Genomic DNA, 20923 nt, shown 5'->3' on the forward strand with positions numbered 1-20923 from the left:
GTCTCGTCCCGAAAGCTTGCTTATGATTTTTCTTCGGACGAAAGACTTCATATAGCAGAAGATGGGCATCAGAGGGCCAACAGGGGGCCCACGAGGCAGGGGGCGCGCCCAAGGGGGTAGGGCGTGCCCCCCACCCTCGTGGCCAGGGTGTGGGCCCCCTCTGGTATTTCTTCCGCTCAGTATTTTTTATTATTTCCAAAAACAACTTTCGTGGAGTTTCAGGACTTTTGGAGTTGTGCAGAATAGGTCTCTAATATTTGCTCCTTTTCCAGCCCAGAATTCCAGCTGCCGGCATTCTCCCTCCTTGTGTAAACCTTGTAAAATAAGAGAGAATAGGCATAAGTATTGTAACATAATGTGTAATAACAGCCCATAATGCAATAAATATCGATATAAAAGCATGATGCAAAATGGACGTATCAACTCCCCCAAGCTTAGACCTCGCTTGTCCTCAAGCGGAAGCCGATAACGATAAATATGTCCACATGTTTAGAGGTAGAGGTGTCGATAAAATAAAATATGGACATGAGGGCATCATGATTAATCTTGTAACAGCAACATATATGGATGTTGTCATATGATTTCTTATGCTCAAGTAATAATCTATTCACAATGCAAAGTATGAATCAGAAACTTCATTGAGAACCAACAAACTATAATCTCAGTCATTGAAGCAATTGCAATTTATCATAACATCAGAAAGAGTCTATGTCAGAGCTTTTCAGCAAGTCCACATACTCAACTATCATTTAGTCTTTCACAATTGCTAACACTCACGCAATACTTGTGGTTACGGAGTTTTAATCGGACACCGAGAAAGATAGGGGCTTATAGTTTCGCCTCCCAACCTTTTACCTCAAGGGTAATGTCAACAATAATAACTCATGCTAACTTACATCCAATTAGATATATATGTCAGGATCTTTCCAACACACTGTGCTTGCCAAAGGATAAAATGTAAAAAAGAAAGGTGAAGATCACCATGACTCTTGCATAAGGTATAAGGTAATAATAAAAGATAGGCCCTTCGCAGAGGGAAGCAGAAGTTGCCATGCGCTTTCAGGGTTGGATGCACAAAATCTTAATGCGAAAGAACGTCACTTTATATTGCCACTTGTGATATGAACCTTTATTATGCAGTCCGTCACTTTTATTTCTTCCACATCACAAGATCGTATAAAGCTTATTTCCTCCACATCAATCAATCATACATATTTAGAGAGCAATTTTTATTGCTTGCACCGATGACAACTTACTTGAAGGATCTTACTCAATCCATAGGTAGATATGGTGGACTCTCATGGCAAAACTGGGTTTAAGGGTATTTGGAAGCACAAGTAGTATCTCTACTTGGTGCAAAGAATTTGGCTAGCATGAGGGAGAAAGGCAAACTCAACATGTTGGATGATCCATGACAATATACTTTATTTCAGATATAAGAAAACATAACCCATTACGTTGTCTTCCTTGTCCAACATCAACTCTTTAGCATGTCATATTTTAATGAGTGCTCCCAATCATAAAAGATGTCCAAGATAGTATATTTATATGTGAAACCTCTCTTTCTTTATTACTTCCTATTAATTGCAACGATGACCAAAGCTATGTTTGTCAACTCTCAACAATTTTTAATCATCATACTCTTTCTATGTGAAGTCATTACTTTGCATAAAATCAATATGATCTCTTTATTTCTTTTATTCCTTCCCTTTTCTTTTATTCCCTCAAGATCATAGCAAGATAATCAAGCCCTTGACTCAACACTAATCTTTATTATATAGCTCACGGACTCGATTACATAAAGGGATCACAAGCAAAACTCAAAACTAAATCATACTAAAACTTTATTCTACTAGATCAAGATATTACTAAAAGGATCGAACTAAGAAAAAGGGTAAAGATAGAGATGTGATGGTGATACGATACCGGGGCACCTCCCCCAAGCTTGGCAGTTGCCAAGGGGAGTGCCCATACCCATATGATTATGTCTCCTTTTTCGGGGATGGTGATGTGATATTCTTGGCGATGATTCCCCTCAGGATACGATTCTCCTCCTCGAGCTTGTTGACTTGCTGCTTGAGGTCCATTATTTCCTTACGAAGCTTTCCTGTAACGGCTAAAGCTCCTTGCACCCAAGGGTGTTGCATAGCTGCGGGAGAACAAGTGACACTCTTCTTCATATTTTCATAAGAAAGAAATCTAACATTGGAAGGGATAACCGAGTTTGGAATAGTCGAGCTCTGTAGTTCCCCCATCATGAATCCAGCTCCGAAGTGAGAAGTGGCTTCTTGATCCTCCTCCATGGCATCTATCCTCTTCAAATCATCCTCCATCTCTTCCTTCGTTGCTGGCCCAAAGTGGTCAGCATTGCTGTTTGTCCTTGATCTCGATGCCGGATGAGACACCCGGCTCTCCCCGACTGACTCTTGAGAAGACATCTTTCTATAATCTGCAGCAGCAACAGCTCGAAACAAAAACAGAGGATATTTGCGTGATACAGGAGTCAAAACCTGCGGGAGGTTATATAATGAATTTTTACCGACCAAAATACGTATCGTGCAAGAAAACGGAGTCCGGAGAGCACACGAGGTGCCCACGAGGTAGGGGCGCGCCCAGGGAGGTAGGGCACGCCCTCCACCCTCGTGGAGCCCTCGTGTCCTTCCCAGACTGCTTCTTATTTTTTCTATTTTTCTAAATATTCCAAAATAGAGAAAAATTGCCATTAGAACTGTTTTGGAGTCGGTTTACTTACCGTACCACATACCTATTCCTTTCCGGAGTCTGAAACGTTCTGGAAAGTGTCCCTTATGTATTCCTCCGGTGTTACGGTTTCAATAACATTAGTTTCAATATTTATAGGATTACTTGAGATATAGTGTTTGATTCTTTGACCATTTACCACCTTCGGATTTGTGCCCTCGAAGTTGTTGTTTTTTATGGCACCGGAACGATAGACCTCCTTGATAACGTAAGGACCTTCCCATTTAGAGAGAAGTTTCCTGCAAAAATCTTAAACGAGAGTTATATAGCAATACATAATCACCTACCTTAAACTCACGCTTTTGTACCCTTTTGTCATGCCATCTTTTAACTTTTTATTTAAACAATTTGGCATTCTCATAGGCTTGGGTTCTCCATTCATCAAGTGAGCTAATGTCAAATAACCTCTTCTCACCGGCAAGTTTGAAATCATAATTGAGCTCTTTAATAGCCCAATAAGCCTTATGTTCTAGTTCGAGAGGTAAGTAACATGCTTTTCCATAAACCATTTTATACGGAGACATACCCATAGGATTTTTATATGCGGTTCTATAGGCCCATAATGCATCATCAAGTTTCTTGGACCAATTCTTCCTAGATCTATTGACAGTCTTTTGCAAAATTAATTTGAGCTCTCTATTACTCAATTCTACTTGACCACTAGACTGTGGGTGATATGGAGATGCAATTCTATGATTAACATCATACTTAGCAAGCATTTTACGGAAAGCACCATGAATAAAATGTGAACCACCATCAGTCATTAAATATCTAGGGACTCCAAAACTCGGAAAAATAACTTCTTTAAGCATCTTAATAGAGGTGTTATGAGCAACACTACTAGTTGGAATAGCTTCTACCCACTTAGTAACATAATCAATAGCAACTAAAATATGTGTATATCCATTAGAGGCAGGAAACGGTCCCATATAATCAAAGCCCCAAACATCAAATGGTTCAATAACAAGTGAATAATTCATAGGCATCTCTTGACGTCTACTAATGTTACCAATTCTTTGGCATTCATCACAGGATAAGACAAACTTATGGGCATCCTTGAAGAGAGTAGGCCAATAAAAACCGGATCGCAATACCTTATGTGCAGTTCTATCTCCAGCGTGGTGTCCTCCATAAGCTTCGGAGTGACACTTGCGTAGGATCTGTTCCTGTTCATGCTCAGGTACACAACGTCTAATAACACCATCTACTCCTTTTTTATAAAGATGTGGGTCATCCCAAAAGTAATGTCTCAAATCATAGAAAAACTTTTTCTTTTGCTGGTATGTGAAACTAGGTGGTATGAATTTAGCAACAATGTAATTAGCATAATCAGCATACCACAGAGCAGTACGAGAAGCATTTATGACATTTAATTGTTCATCAGGAAAGCTATCATCGATAGGTAGTGGGTCATCAAGAACATTTTCTAACCTAGACAAGTTGTCTGCAACGGGGTTCTCAGTTCCCTTTCTATCAATAATATGCAAATCAAATTCTTGTAGCAAGAGAACCCATCTAATAAGTCTAGGTTTAGCATCTTTCTTTTCCATAAGATATTTAATAGCAGCGTGATCAGTGTGAATAGTTACTTTAGAATCAACAATATAAGGTCTGAACTTATCACAAGCAAATACAACTGCTAAGAATTCTTTTTCAGTAGTAGCATAATTTTTCTGGGCATTGTCTAGAGTTTTACTAGCATATTGAATAACATTTAATTTATTATCAACTCTTTTCCCTAGAACAGCACCTACATCATAATCACTAGCATCACACATAATTTCAAAAGGTAAATTCCAATCAGGTGGTCGAACAATAGGTGCAGAGATCAATGCTTTCTTAAGTATTTCAAATGCTTCTACACAATCATCATCAAAGACAAATGGTATATCTTTTTGCAATAGATTAGTCAGAGGCTGAGAAATTTTTGAGAAGTCCTTAATGAACCTCCTATAAAATCCGGCGTGACCAAGGGAACTTCTTATACCTTTGATGTCCTTGGGACATGGCATCTTTTCAATAGCATCCACTTTAGCTCTATCAACTTCAATACCTCTTTCAGAAATTTTATGCCCCAAGACAATACCTTCATTAACCATAAAGTGGCACTTCTCCCAGTTCAAGACAAGATTAGTTTCTTCACATCTCTGCAAAACTCGATCAAGGTTGCTCAAGCAATCGTCAAAAGAGGATCCATAGACGGAGAAATCGTCCATGAAAACCTCACAAATCTTTTCACAAAAATCAGAGAATATAGCCATCATGCTTCTTTGAAAGGTAGCAGGTGCATTACATAAACCAAAAGGCATACGTCTATAAGCAAAAGTACCGAAAGGGCAAGTAAATGTGGTCTTAGCTTGATCATCAGCTAACATAGGTATTTGAGAGAAACCAGAATAACCATCTAGAAAGAAAAAATGTGTATGTTTGGATAATCTTTCTAGTATTTGATCAATAAAAGGTAAGGGGTAATGATATTTTTAGTAGCTTTATTTAATTTGCGGAAATTAATTACCATCCTATAACCTGTAATAATTCTTTGTGGAATCAATTCATCTTTATCATTAGGAACGACAGTAATACCTCCCTTCTTAGGAACACAATGGACATGACTTACCCACTGACTATCGGCAACGAGATAAATAATACCTGCCTCAAGGAGCTTTAGTATCTCCTTTCTTACCACTTCTTTCATTTTAGGATTCAGCCGTCGTTGATGATCAATAACTGGTTTGGCATCTTTCTCCAAATTTATTTTGTGTTGACATAGAGTGGGACTAATGCCCTTAAGATCATCAAGAGTATATCCAATAGCAGCACGGTGCTTCTTCAGAGTTTTCAATAATTTTTCTTCCTCCTTCTCTGAAAGGTTAGCACTAATAATAACAGGATATATCTTCTTTTCATCAAGATAAGCATATTTAAGAGTATCAAGCAAAGGTTTAAGCTCAAACACGGGATCACCCTTGGGTGGAGGAGGATCCCCTAAGATTTCAACAGGCAAGTTGTGTTTCAGAATAGGTCCCTGTTTAAAGAACACTTCATCTATTTCCCTTCTTTCATTCATAAACATATCATTTTCATGGTCTAGCAAATATTGTTCTAAAGGATCACTAGGAGGTACGGCAATAGAAGCAAGACCAATAATTTCATCTTTACTAGGCAATTCCTCTTCACGGTGTTGTCTACGAAATTTAGAGAAATTGAACCCATGAGACATATCACCTAAACCAATGGTAACAACATCCTTTTCGCAGTCTATCCTAGCATTAACAGTATTTAAGAAGGGTCTACCAAATATAATGGGACAGAAGCTATCCGATGGGGAACCAAGAACAAGAAAATCAGCAGGATATTTAGTTTTCCCACACAAGACTTCAACATCTCTAACAATTCCAATTGGTGATATAGTATCTCTATTGGCAAGTTTAATTGTGACATCAATTTCTTCTAACTTAGTAGGTACAATGTCATGCATAATTTCTTTGTATAAGGAATGAGGTATTGCACTAGCACTAGCACCCATGTCACATAAGCCATGATAACAATGATCTCCTATTTTAACAGAAATAACAGGCATGCCTACCACATGTCTATGTTTATCTTTAGCACAAGGTTTAGCAATTCTAGCAGTCTCATTACAGAAATACATAACATGTCCATCAATATTATCGGCCAAGAGATCTTTAACTATAGCAATATTAGGTTCAACTTTAACTTGCTCAGGAGGTGTATAAGTTCTAATATTGCTTTTACGAACCACAGTTGAAGCTTTAGCATGATCCTTTATTCTAACAGGGAAAGGTGGTTTCTCAACATAAGCAGTAGGAACAATAGGATCATTATAAGTGATAGTTTTTTCTTCAACTTTAATAGGTGCAGCTACTTTTACTTCTATGGGAGGATGATATTTAAACAACTTCTCCTTAGGGAGATCAACATGATTAGCAAAAGATTCACAGAAAGAAGCTACTATCTCAGAGTCAAGTCCATATTTAGTGCTAAATTTACGGAAAACATCGGTATCCATAAAAGATTTAACACAATCAAACTTAGGTGTCATACTTGACTCCTTACCTTCATTGAGGTCCCAATCTTCAGAGTTGCGTTTAATTCTTTCCAATAAATCCCATTTGAATTCAATAGTCTTCATCATAAAAGAGCCAACACAAGAAGTATCGAGCATGGTGCGATTGTTATCAGAAAGCCGAGCACAAAATTTTTGAATAATCATTTCTCTTGAGAGCTCATGATTGGGGCATGAATATAACATTGATTTAAGCCTCCCCCAAGCTTGAGCGATGCTTTCTCCTTTGCGGGGCCAAAAATTATATATATAATTGCGATCACGATGAACAAGATGCATAGGATAAAACTTTTGATGAAATTCCAATTTCAATCATTTGTAGTTCCATGATCCCATATCATCACATATTCTATACCATGTCAATGCATCTCCCTTCAAAGATAAAGGGAATACCTTCTTCTTGATAACATCATCGGGCATACCTGCAAGCTTAAATAATCCACAAACTTCATCCACATAGGTTAGGTGCTCATCAAGATGTAATGTTCCATCTCCTGTAAAAGGATTAGCTAGCAGTTTTTCTACCATACCTGAAGGAATTTCAAAGTAGACATTTTCATTTTCAGTAGGTTCAGTAGGTTGAGGAGCAATTCTTTGCTCTACTGGTCGGGGTGAAGATACCCCGAACAAGCTCCTCAAAGGATTACTTTCCATAGTAACAAGTGACAGTAAATTTCAGCACACTATATAAATTTTTCCTTACCAAAGGCGCTTCACTCCCCGGCAACGGCGCCAAAAAAGAGTCTTGATGACCCACAAGTATAGGGGATCTATCGTAGTCCTTTCGATAAGTAAGAGTGTCGAACCCAGCAAGGAGCAGAAGGAAATGATTAGCGGTTTTCAGCAAGGTATTCTCTGCAAGCACTGAAATTATAGGTAACAGATAGTTTTGTGATAAGATAATTTGTAACGAGCAACAAGTAACAAAAGTAAATAAAGTGCAGCAAGGTGGCCCAATCCTTTTTGTAGCAAAGGACAAGCCTGGACAATTTCTTATATGAAGGAAAACGCTCCCGAGGACACATGGGAATTATCGTCAAGCTAGTTTTCATCATGTTCATATGATTAGCGTTCGGTACTTTGATAATTTGATATGTGGGTGGACCGGTGCTTGGGTGCTGTTCTTACTTGAACAAGCATCCCACTTATGATTAACCCCTATTGCAAGCATCCGCAACTACAAAAGAAGTATTAAGGTAAACCTAACCATAGCATGAAACATATGGATCCAAATCAGCCCCTTACGAAGCAACGCATAAACTAGGGTTTAAGCTTCTGTCACTGTAGCAACCCATCATCTACTTATTACTTCCCAATGCCTTCCTCTAGGCCCAAATAATGGTGAAGTGTCATGTAGTCGACGTTCACATAACACCACTAGAGGAGAGACAACATACATCTCATCAAAATATCGAACGAATACCAAATTCACATGACTACTAATAGCAAGACTTCTCCCATGTCCTCGGGAACAAATGTAACTACTCACAAAGCATATTCATGTTCATAATCAGAGGGATATTAATATGCATATAGGATCCGAACATATGATCTTCCACCAAATAAACCAACTAGCATCAACTACAAGGAGTAATCAACACTACTAGCAACCTACAGGTACCAATCCCAGACTTAGAGATAAGAATTGGATACAAGAGATGAACTAGGGTTTGAGAGGAGATGGTGTTGGTGAAGATGTTGATGGAGATTGGCCCTCTCCTGATGAGAGGAGCGTTGGTGATGACGATGGTGATGATTTCCCCCTCCCGGAGGGAAGTGTCCCCGGCAGAACAGCTCCGCTGGAGCCCTAGATTGGTTCCTCCAAGGTTCCGCCTCGTGGCGATGGAGTCTCGTCCCGAAAGCTTGCTTATGATTTTTCTTCGGACGAAAGACTTCATATAGCAGAAGATGGGCATCGGAGGGCCAACAGGGGGCCCACGAGGCAGGGGGCACGCCCAGGGGGGTAGGGCGCGCCCCCACCCTCGTGGCCTGGGTGTGGGCCCCCTCTGGTATTTCTTTCGCTCAGTATTTTTTATTATTTCCAAAAACAACTTTCGTGGAGTTTCAGGACTTTTGGAGTTGTGTAGAATAGGTCTCTAATATTTGCTCCTTTTCCAGCCCAGAATTCCAGCTGCCGGCATTCTCCCTCTTTGTGCAAACCTTGTAAAATAAGAGAGAATAGGCATAAGTATTGTGACATAATGTGTAATAACAGCCCATAATGCAATAAATATCGATATAAAAGCATGATGCAAAATGGACGTATCAGGCGGCAAGGTAGGGGCGCGCCCTGGGCCTTGTGGCCACCCCGTAAGGCGGTTGGTTCCCTTCTTTTGGTCGCAATAAAACTAATATCTAGATCGAAATCATGTTAAAATTTCAGCCCAATCGGAGTTACGGATCTCCGGGAATTTAAGAAACGGTGAAAGGCCAGAATCTGGAGCGCAGAAACAGAAAGAAACACACAGAGAGAGAGAGAGAGAGAGAGAGAGAGAGAGAGAGAGAGAGAGAGAGAGAGAGAGAGAGAGAGAGAGAGAGAGAGAAAGCTCCAATCTCGGAGGGGCTCTTGCTCCTCCGCCTCCATGGAGGCCATGGACCAGAGGGGAAACCCTCCTCCCATCTAGGGGAGGGCAAGGAAGAAGAAGGAGGGGGCTCTCTCCCCCTCTCTCCCGATGGCGCCGAAACGCCGCCGGGGCCGTCATCGTGACGACGATCTACACGAACAACTTCGCCGCTGTCATCACCAACTCTCTCTCCCCCTCTATGCAGCGGTGTAACACCCCTTCTCCCCACTGTAATCTCTACTTAAACATGGTGCTCAACGCTATATATTATTTCCCAATGATGTATGGCTATCCTAAGATGTTTGAGTAGATCCGTTTTGTCCTATGGGTTTATTGATGATCATGATTGGTTTGAGTTGCATGTTTTATTATTGGTGCTATCCTATGGTGCTCTCCGTGTCACGCAAGCGTGAGGGATCCCCGCTGTAGGGTTTGCAATATGTTCATGGTTTGCTTATTGTCTGCGTTGTGGGGGTGATATAGCAGCCTAAACACGGATAAGTGGGTTATGGCGTATGGGAATAAAGAGGATTTGATAATTTAATTCTATGGTTGGGTTTTACCTTAATGATCTTTAGTAGTTACAGATGTTTGCTAGAGTTCCAATCATAAGTGCATATGGTCCAAGTAGAGAAAGTATGTTAGCTTATGCCTCTCCCTCATATAAAATTGCAATAATGATTGTCGGTCTATTTATCGATTGCCTAGGGACAAATAAGTTTCTTGTGACAAAAAGCTCTCTACTAAAACTAACTTAGTTGTTTCTTTATCTAAACAGCCCCTAGATTTTATTTACGTGCTCTTTATTATCTTGCAAACCTATCCTACAACACCTACAAAGTACTTCTAGTTTCATACTTGTTCTAGGTAAAGCGAACGTTAAGCGTGTGTAGAGTTGTATCGGTGGTTGATAGAACTTGAGGGAATATTTGTTCTACCTTTAGCTCCTCGTTGGGTTCGACACTCTTACTTATCGAAAGAGGCTACAACTGATCCCCTATACTTGTGGGTTATCACGCACCATCAATCTTCCATACAAGAATTGACAGAAAAACGACCCGAGAGCGTATGAGGCCATGAAACTAAGTCCGCCTCCTCCAAGAGAAAGGGGAAGACATCAGCAAGACTTTGCCACTCGTGCTTCTCTACAGGAGAAAGGGAACGATGCAGCCCCAAACCCCAGTTATTACGCGAAAGATCCAAGATGGAAATCTCTGTAGAGGAACAGTACGAAAAGATCACCGGGAAGGCACCATCATGTTCGCTCGCGGTTTCCCCGTGGTTGGCTCTGGTGATGTTGGTTGTCGTGGTGGTTTCGAGCTGCCCCTTTAATTCGGGGCATCTTGGGTTTAGCCGTGTTGTACACTTTGTTCAGGCCGAGCATCCCCTTGCTCTTGGCTAAGGGCACCATGTCCACGCCTTCTTGCGTTCGTGTATTGCGTTGTACCCTCCATGTACTCATTCTAATTCCTTCTATCAATGAAATTATACGCAAGATTTGCATATTTGCAAAAAAAGAAAAGACAACTGAGAAGGTAGAACAGAGAGGAGTGTCACCAGACCACCACGTGAGCCAGAACCTAATAGACTCCCCATTGCCCACAATAAAATTGACATGACTACAAAACTCGTCTCTCACTTAATCAAGTCACGCCAGAACTGGGAGCCACCAGAAGTCGAAACGAACATGGGATTGGAAGAAGGGAAGTATTTTGCCTTAAGTAAATCAAACCAGAGGGTACCCTGGTTGGTGTGCAAGATCCGCCATTACCACTTCATAATCAAACACTTGTTCGTCATCGAGGTGTTAATGATGCCTAACCCTTCAAGGTTTTCTGGTTTTCACATAAGCTTCCACTTAACCAGCATGTACTTGCGTTTGTTTCAGCCAAGTTCTAGAAAAAAATAGTTCGATGTTTATCAAACCCTGCATAGGTGCCTGATACGTCTCCATCGTATCTACTTGTCCAAACTCTTTTGCCCTTGTTTTGGACTCTAATTTGCATGATTTGAATGGAACTAACCTGGACTGACGCTGTTTTCAGCAGAATTGCCTTGGTGTTATTTTTGTGCAAAAATAAAAGTTCTCGGAATGACCTGAAAATCCACGGAGAATATTTTTGGAATATATAAAAAATATTGGTGAAAGAATCAACCGAGGGGGACCCACCTGCTGTCCACAAGGGTGGAGGGCGCATCCCCTTGCCTTGTCGGTCCCCTGGACCTCCACCGACCTCAACTCCAACTCCATATATTCATGTTCGGGGAGAAAAAAATCATAGAGAAGGATTCATCGCATTTTACGATATGGAGCCGCCGCCACCTCTTGTTCTTCATCGGGAGGGCAGATCTAGAGTCCGTTCGGTGCTCCGGAGAGGGGAGATCGTCGCCATCGTCATCATCAACCATCCTCCATCACCAATTTCACGATGCTCACCACCGTGCGTGAGTAATTCCATCGTAGGCTTGCTGGACGGTGATGGGTTGGATGAGATTTATCATGTAATCGAGTTAGTTTTGTTAGTGTTTGATCCCTAGTATCCACTATGTTCTGAGATTGTTGTTGCTATGACTTTGCTATGCTTAATGCTTGTCACTAGGGCCTGAGTGCCATGATTTCAGATCTGAACCTATTATGTTTTCATGAATATATTTGTGTTCTTGATCCTATTCTTGCAAGTTGTAGACACCTATTACGAGTCATGATCCGCATACCCCAAGGTGACAATAATTGGGATTCTTTCCGGTGATTACCGTAGTTTGAGGATTTCATGTATTCACTAAGTGCTAATGCTTTGGTCTGGTTCTCTATTAAAAGGAGGCCTTAATATCCCTTAGTTTCCATTAGGACCCCACTGCCATGGGAGGGTAGGAAAAAAGATGTCATGCAAGTTCTTTTCCATAAGCACGTATGACTATATTCGGAATACATGCCTACATTATATTGATGAATTGGAGCTAGTTCTGTGTCACCCTAGGTCATAACTGTTGCATGATGAATGCCATCCGACATAATTATCCATTGCCTACGAGCTCTTCACATATTGATCTTTGCTACGTTACTTTGCCGTTGCCACTGTTACAATTGCTACAAAACTGCTACTATTACTTATGCCACCGGTACCGTTACTTCCATACTACTTTGCTACTAAATACTTTGTTGCATATATTAAGTCTTTCAGATGTGGTTGAATTGACAACTCAGCTGCTAATACTTGAGAATATTCTTTGGTCCCCTTGTGTCGAATCAATTAATTTGGGTTGAATACTCTACCCTCAAAAACTGTTGCGATCCCCTATACTTGTGTGGGTTATCAGTGCCTTCCGTTAGTCAGGAACATAGGCAAAGAGCATAAGCAAGCATTGATAAGGAACACCTTGCCATCCGACGTGTTGTATCTGCCTCTTCAAGGCGTAACTCTATTTCCCACTTTAAGCACAATGAGGGAAAATTCTGATGCACAAAGACGCACCAGAGAGATAGGCATACCAAACCCCCCATCCAGAATTACTTGTCAAAGAAATGGATGTATCTAGACGTATTTTAGTTCTAGATACATCCATTTTTTTCATTTCTGCAACAAGTAATTTAGGACGGATGGAGTACTTAAAGGGGAAAGACCCTAGGTTGCAATTCAACATATTGGCAACATGCAGCGCCTCTATGGTGGAACCACCAGTGACAATGACTTCACTTTTAGAGGAATTAATTTTAAACTAAAAAATGCCTCGAAACGGAGGAGGATAATATTCAAGTTAGCCACACATAAGTCGTTCGATTCCACCAAAATGATAGTATCATCAGCGTATTGAAGGTGGGACACCCCAAATGGGATCAAGTGAGAGACCACAGGGGTGATGTGACCAGAACTGGCAACCCTATTTAGGAAGCGGGATAGAACATCAGCAACAAAATTTAAGAGAATAGGAGAGACAGGGTCACCTTGCCGCAACCCACGGCCGTTAGGGGAAAGGGGGCCAACTAGCCCATTAACGTTAATTGTTGTGTGCCCACCACACACAAATTGCATCAAATTGTGCACATAAGCACCATCAAAATCTTTCGCAAGAAGCACGCTCCTCAAAATCCCAACTCGCCAAGTCATACACTTTCTCAAAGTTTAACTTGAGGATAAAGGCCTTGCTCCCTCTAGAGCTAATATCATGGATAATTTCATGGAGGCTAAGAATACCAACAAGAATAAAGCGACCCTTAATTAAAGTTGGTTGGGTTTTACTAATAACCCTATGCACAACAGGGTCAGATGAGTTGCAAATGCCTTAGCCAGGAATTTAGTAAAGTAATTAATGAGAGTGATGGGTCAAATTTGACGAATCAAGTTAGCACCTTTAACTTTGGGGATTAGAGAGAGCAAATCATATTTAAGACGTGAGATGTCTACCAATCCCAGGCAGAATCCTTGGATGACAGCATAAATGAGCAATTTGAGAATGGGCCATAATTTCTTGAAGAAGGAAATAGAAAAGGCATCCGGGCCAGGCGCAGAGTTAGAGTTAGAGAAAGCTACAACCTTGTCAATCTCCTCCAAAGAAAGTGGAATCATGAGGGAGGAGTTTCCGTCGTCAGAAACTTTGGACCCAACGTCCTAGAGAGAGGGAGAGATTGAAAAACCCGAAGCAGGGCGAGCCGCAAGCAGGTCCGAGAAAAAGTCACATACATGGCTCATAATAGTTGCAGGCCGAGAGACAGAGATGACATTAATGTTGAGACTAAAAATCGTGCATCCGCGCCTCCTCCCATTCACAATTATGAAAAATAGGCAGTTAAAGTGTCCCCTTTAAGGTCCAGTTAATGTAACCGCGTTGCTGCCAATACACCTCCTCTTGGCGATTCAAATCCATAAGAGAAGCCTTGGGGGCAAACTCAAGGCCCAACCAGCCTGGTCCAGGACGGCCCCATCCGCCTACAAATCTAGGGCATCAATCTATCCCAAGAAGACTGATTAAGCCCTACGAGCATCCACCCTCTATTCCTACCCTAGCCATGGAGGAACTGCCTCAAGTTCTTCACACATAAGCTTCAATTATCAATCGAACCAAAAGAGTGAGGGACTGGTGTTAGGGCATATTTCTCCCTTGGTGGTTTTGGTGATTGATGACAATACTTTTGCGGACTAATCATGTGCATTGATCATTACAGATATTCTATCATATGGCACAAGACTATTCAAGCCCCTCAGAGTTTTAGAGTGAAGACGGTTTATTTTCCTTTGTTTCATTTTCGATGGACTTGAGTTGTAGGAAAAACCGTACTATCAAGAGGGGGTCCGCATCAGAAAGGTTTGGGTGGAATCAACACATACACACATCCATTTGCACCCTCCGTATCTTTCCGCTTCATTGGAGTTTCGCCTTTCGTTGTTTAGAAGCGTTTTTTAGAGCTGCTAGCGGTAGTACCGCGGCTGGCAGTGGTAGTACCGCACTCAGACTGTAGTACCGCTCTCAGTATCGCATGTACTACCACGTCGACTTGGGTCTCGACTTTGCATGTCGGGTTCAGCGGTGGTCCCACTGGCATACTACCATTGATCCCCTTTTGACCCAGTTGGGCAAGCAGCAGTAGCAGCAACAATAGGAGCGGTACGCTTGTAAGTGGTAGTACCGCACCTACCTCCGCTGCCATTTCCGCCCGCGGCTCCGCTCTCCAAGCCTTCCCCGAGCGGCAATGGGTGGGCAGCAGTACCGCCTGTAGGCGGTAGTACCGCTGGAGCGGCACTGCCTCTCCTCACCTTGTCTGCTCTTCTCCCTTAGTGCCATGTGCTACAACCCCAGCAGTAGTACCACTGGGGCAAGCGGTAGTACTGCTCCGGCGGCACTACCGGCTCGTGGTCTTGCACTGTTGCACTGCACCTCGTGCACTACCGCACGGGTGGTAGTACCGCTCCCATGAGCAGTAGTACTGCTTGTTCCGGGCTAAAAACTGGGTAATTGTTGGATTTGTTCCCCCACTATATAAAGGGGGTGTTCTTCCTCAAGAAGATAACCTCTTCCTCCCCAAACTCCATTGTTGCTCCAAAAGCTTATTTTTGCCCGATCTCTCTTCCTAGCTAATCAAACTTGTTGTTTTTCTAGGGATTGGTTGAGAAGGCCCCGATCTACACTTCCACCAAGAGAAATTTAATTCCCGCACTAATCCCTTGCGGATCTTGTTACTTTTGGGTGTTTGAGCACCCTAGACGGTTGAGGTGAAGCTTTGTGGTCGTGTTGAGAGCCTCCAATTTGGTTGTGGAGATTGCCCCAACCTTGTTTGTAAAGGTTTGATCGCCGTCTTCAAGGGCACCACTAGTGGAATCATGACATCTTGCATTATGCGAGGGCGTGAGGAGAATACGGTGGCTCTAGTGGCTTCTTGGGGAGCATTGTGCCTCCACATGGCTCCAACGGAGACGTACTCCCCCTCAAAGGGAAGGAACTTTGGTAACACATCCTCGTCTCCATCGGCTCTACTCGTGGTTACTTTTTATATTTACTTTGTGCAAGCTATATTCGTATTGTATCCTTTGTTGTTGCTAGCATCATATAGGTTGCTCACCTAGTTGCATATCTAGACAACCTATTTGTTGCTTTACCTAATTTGTTAAGAAAAGCTAAAAAATGGTAGTTTCCTATTTACCCCCCTCTAGTCAACCATATCGATCCTTTCAATTGGTATTAGATGAAGGAAATATGCCCTAGAGGCAATAATAAAGTATTATATATTTCCTTATATCATGATAAATGTTTATTATTCATGCTAGAATTGTATTAACCGGAAACATAATACATGTGTGAATACATAGACAAATAGAGTGTCACTAGTATGCCTCTACTTGACTAGCTCGTTAATCAAAGATGGTTATGTTTCCTAGCCATGGACATGAGTTGTCATTTGATTAACGGGATCACCTCATTAGGAGAATGACGTGATTGACTTGACCCATTCCGTTAGCTTAGCACCCGATCGTTTAGTATGTTGCTATTGCTTTCTTCATGACTTATACATGTTCCTCTGACTATGAGATTATGCAACTCCCGTTTATCGGAGGAACACTTTGTGTGCTACCAAACGTCACAACATAAATGGGTGATTATAAAGGTGCTCTACAGGTGTCTCCAAAGGTACTTGTTGGGTTGGCGTATTTTGAGATTAGGATTTGTCACTCCGATTGTCGGAGAGGTATCTCTGGGCCCACTCGGTAATGCACATCACTATAAGCCTTGCAAGCATTGTGACTAATGAGTTAGTTGCGGGATGATGTATTACAGAACGAGTAAAGAGACTTTCCGGTAACGAGATTGAACTAGGTATCGAGATACCGACGATCGAATCTCGGGCAAGTAACATACCGATGACAAAGGGAACAACGTATGTTGTTATGCGGTCTGACCGATAAAGATCTTCACAGAATATGTGGGAGCCAATATGGGCATCCAGGTCCCGCTATTGGTTATTAACCGGAGAGGTGTCTCGGTCATGTCTACATAGTTCTCGAACCCGTAGGGTCCGCACGCTTGTTATGATGACAGTTTTATTGAGTTTTGATGTACCGAAGGTGTTCGGAGTCCCGGATGAGATCGGGGACATGACGAGGAGTCTCCAAATGGCCGAGACGTAAAGATCGATATATTGGACGACTATATTCGGACTTCGGAAAGGTTCCGAGTGATTGGGGTATTTTTCGGAGTACCGGAGAGTTACGGGAATTCGTATTGGGCCTTAATGGGCCATACGGGAAAGGAGAGAAAGACCCCAAAAGGTGGCCGCACCCCTCCCCATGTGCTAGTCCGAATTGGACTAGGGAGGGGGGGCGCCCCCTTCCTTCTTTCTCCTTCCCGCTTCCCTTCTCCTACTCCCACAAGGAAAGGAGGAGTCCTACTCCCGGTGGGAGTAGGACTCCCCCCTTGGGCGCGCCACCTCCCCTTGGCCGGCCCTCTTCCCCTTGCTCCTTTATATACGGGGGCAGGGGGGCACCCCATGGACACAACACTTGATATACGATATTTTAGCCGTGTGCGGTGCCCTCCTCCACCAAATTACACCTCGATAATACCGTTGCGGAGCTTAGGCGAAGCCCTGCATCGGTGGGACATCATCATCGTCACCACGCCATCGTGCTGGCGAAACTCTCCCTCAATACTCGGCTGGATCGGAGTTCGAGGGACGTCATCGAGCTGAACGTGTGTAGAACTCGGAGGTGCCGTACGTTCGGTACTTGATCGGTCGGATCGTGAAGACGTACAACTACATCAACCGCGTTGTGATAACGCTTCCGCTGTCGGTCTACGAGGGTACGTGGACAACACTCTCCCCTCTCGTTGCTATGCATCACCATGATCGTGCGTGTGCGTAGGATTTTTTTTTGAAATTACTATGTTACCCAACAGTGGCATCCGAGCCTGGTTTTATGCGTTGATGCAATGCACGAGTAGAACACAAGTGAGTTGTGGGCGATATAAGTCATACTGCTTACCAGCATGTCATACTTTGGTTCAGCGGTATTGTGAGATGAAGCGGCCCGGACCGACATTACGCGTACGCTTACGCGAGACTGGTTTCACCGTTCGGAGCACTCGTTGCTTAAAGGTGACTGGCGGGTGTCTGTCTCTCTCACTTTAGTTGAACCGAGTGTGGCTACGCCCGGTCCTTGCGAAGGTTAAAACAGCACCAACTTGACAAACTATCGTTGTGGTTTTGATGCGTAGGTAAGAACGGTTCTTGCTAAGCCCGTAGCAGCCACGTAAAACTTGCAACAACAAAGTAGAGGACGTCTAACTTGTTTTTGCAGGGCATGTTGTGATGTGATATGGTCAAGACATGATGTGATATAATTTGTTGTATGAGATGATCATGTTTTGTAACCGAGTTATCGGCAACTGGCAGGAGCCATATGGTTGTCGCTTTATTGTATGAGATGCAATCACCATGTAATAGTTTTACTTTATCACTAAGCGGTAGCGATAGTCGTAAAAGCAATTAGTTGGCGAGACGACAACGATACTACGATGGAGATAAAGGTGTCGCCGGTGACGATGGTGATCATGACGGTGCTTCGGAGATGGAGATCACAAGCACGGTGCTTCGGAGATGGAGGTCACAAGCACAAGATGATGATGGCCATATCATATCACTTATATCGATTGCATGTGATGTTAATCCTTTATGAATCTTATCTGGCTTTGATTGACGGTAGCATTATAAGATGATCTCTCACTAAAATTTCAAGATAAAAGTGTTCTCCCTGAGTATGCACCGTTGCGAAAGTTCTTCGTGCTGAGACACCACGTGTTAATCGGGTGTGATAGGCTCTACGTTCAAATACAACGGGTGCAAAACAGTTGCACAAGCGGAATACTCAGGTTAAACTTGACGAGCCTAGCATATACAGATATGGCCTCGGAACACAGAGACCGAAAGGTCGAGCGTGAATCATATAGTAGATATGATCAACATAGTGATGTTCACCATTGAAACTACTCCATCTCACGTGTTAATCGGACATGGTTTAGTTGCTTTGGATCACGTAATCACTTAGATGATTAGAGGGATGTCTATCTAAGTGGGAGTTCTTAAGTAATATGATTAATTGAACTTAAATTTATCATGAACTTAGTCCTGATAGTATTTTGCAAATTATGTTGTAGATCAATAGCTCGCGTTGTTGCTTCCCTGTGTTTATTTTTGATATGTTCCTAGAGAAAAATTATGTTGAGAGATGTTAGTAGCAAAGATGCGGATTGGATCCGTGATCTGAGGATTATCCTCATTGCTGCACAGAAGAATTATGTCCTCGATGCACCGCTAGGTGACAGACCTATTGCAGGAGCAGATGCAGACGTTATGAACGTTTGGCTAGCTCAATATGATGACTACTTGATAGTTTAGTGCACCATGCTTAACGGCTTAGAATCGGGACTTCAAAGATGTTTTGAACGGCATGGACCATATGAGATGTTCCAGGAGTTGAAGTTAATATTTCAAGCAAATACCCAAGTTGAGAGATATGAAGTCTCCAACAAGTTCTATAGCTATAAGATGGAGGAGAATCGCTCAACTAGTGAGCATGTGCTCAGATTGTCTAGGTACTACAATCGCTTGAATCAAGTGGGAGTTAATCTTCCAGATAAAATAGTGATTGACAGAATTCTCTAGTCACCATCACAAAGTTAGTACAACTTCGTGATGAACTACAGTATGCAAGGGATGACGAAAGTAATTCCCGAGCTCTTCGTGGTGCTGAAATCGACGAAGGTAGAAATCAAGAAAAACATCAAGTGTTGATGGTTGACGAGACCACTAGTTTCAAGAAAAGGGCAAAGGGAAGAAGGGGAACTTCAAGAAGAACAGCAAGCAAGTTGCTGCTCAAGTGAAGAAGCCTAAGTCTGGTCCTAAGCCTGAGACTAACTGCTTCTACTGCAAAGGGACTGGTCACTGGAAGCGGAACTACCCCAACTATTTGCTGGATAAGAAGGATGGCAAAGTGAACAAAGGTATATTGGATATACATGTTATTGATGTGTACTTTACTAGTGTTTATAGCAACCCCTCGGTATTTGATACTGGTTCAGTTGCTAAAGTAGTAACTCGAAACGGGAGTTGCAGAATAAACAGAAACTAGTAAAAGGCGAGGTGACGATGTGTGTTGGAAGTAGTTCCAAGATTGATATGATCATCATCGCACACTCCTTGTACTTTCGGGATTAGTGTTAAAACTAAATAAGTGTTATTTGGTGTTTGCGTTGAGCATGAATATGATTTGATCATGTTTATTGCAATACGGTTATTCATTTAAGTTAGAGAACAATTGTTGTTCTGTTTACATGAATAAAAACCTTCTATGGTCATACACACCAACGAAAATGGTTTGTTGGATCTCGATCGTAGTGATACACATATTCATAATATTGAAGCCAAAAGATGCAAAGTTAATAATGATAGTGCAACTTATTTGTGGCACTGCCGTTTAGGTCATATTGGTGTAAAGCGCATGAAGAAACTCCATACTGATGGGATTTTGGAATCACTTGATTTTGAATCACTTGGTACTTGCGAACCGTGCCTCATGGGCAAGATGACCAAAACACCGTTCTCCGGAACTATGGAGAGAGCAACAAATTTGTTGGAAATCATACATACAGATGTATGTGGTCCGATGAATATTGAGGCTCGTAGCAGGTATCATTATTTTCTGACCTTCATAGATGATTTGAGCAGATATGGGTATATCTACTTAATGAAACAAAAGTCTGAAACATTTGAAAAGTTCATATAATTTCAGAGTGAAGCAGAAAATCATCATAACAAGAAAATAAAGTTTCTACGATCTGATCGTGGAGAAGAGTATTTGAGTTACGAGTTTGGCCTTCAGTAAAAACAATGTGAAATAGGTTCACTATTCACGCCACCTGGAACACCACAGTGTAATGGTGTGTCCGAACATCGTAACCGTACTTTATTAGATATGGTGCAATATATGACGTCTCTTACCGATCTACCACTATCGTTTTGGGGTTA

This window comes from Triticum aestivum, chromosome 6D (genome assembly GCF_018294505.1).
Source record: "Triticum aestivum cultivar Chinese Spring chromosome 6D, IWGSC CS RefSeq v2.1, whole genome shotgun sequence".
NCBI classification, from domain to species: Eukaryota; Viridiplantae; Streptophyta; class Magnoliopsida; order Poales; family Poaceae; genus Triticum; species Triticum aestivum.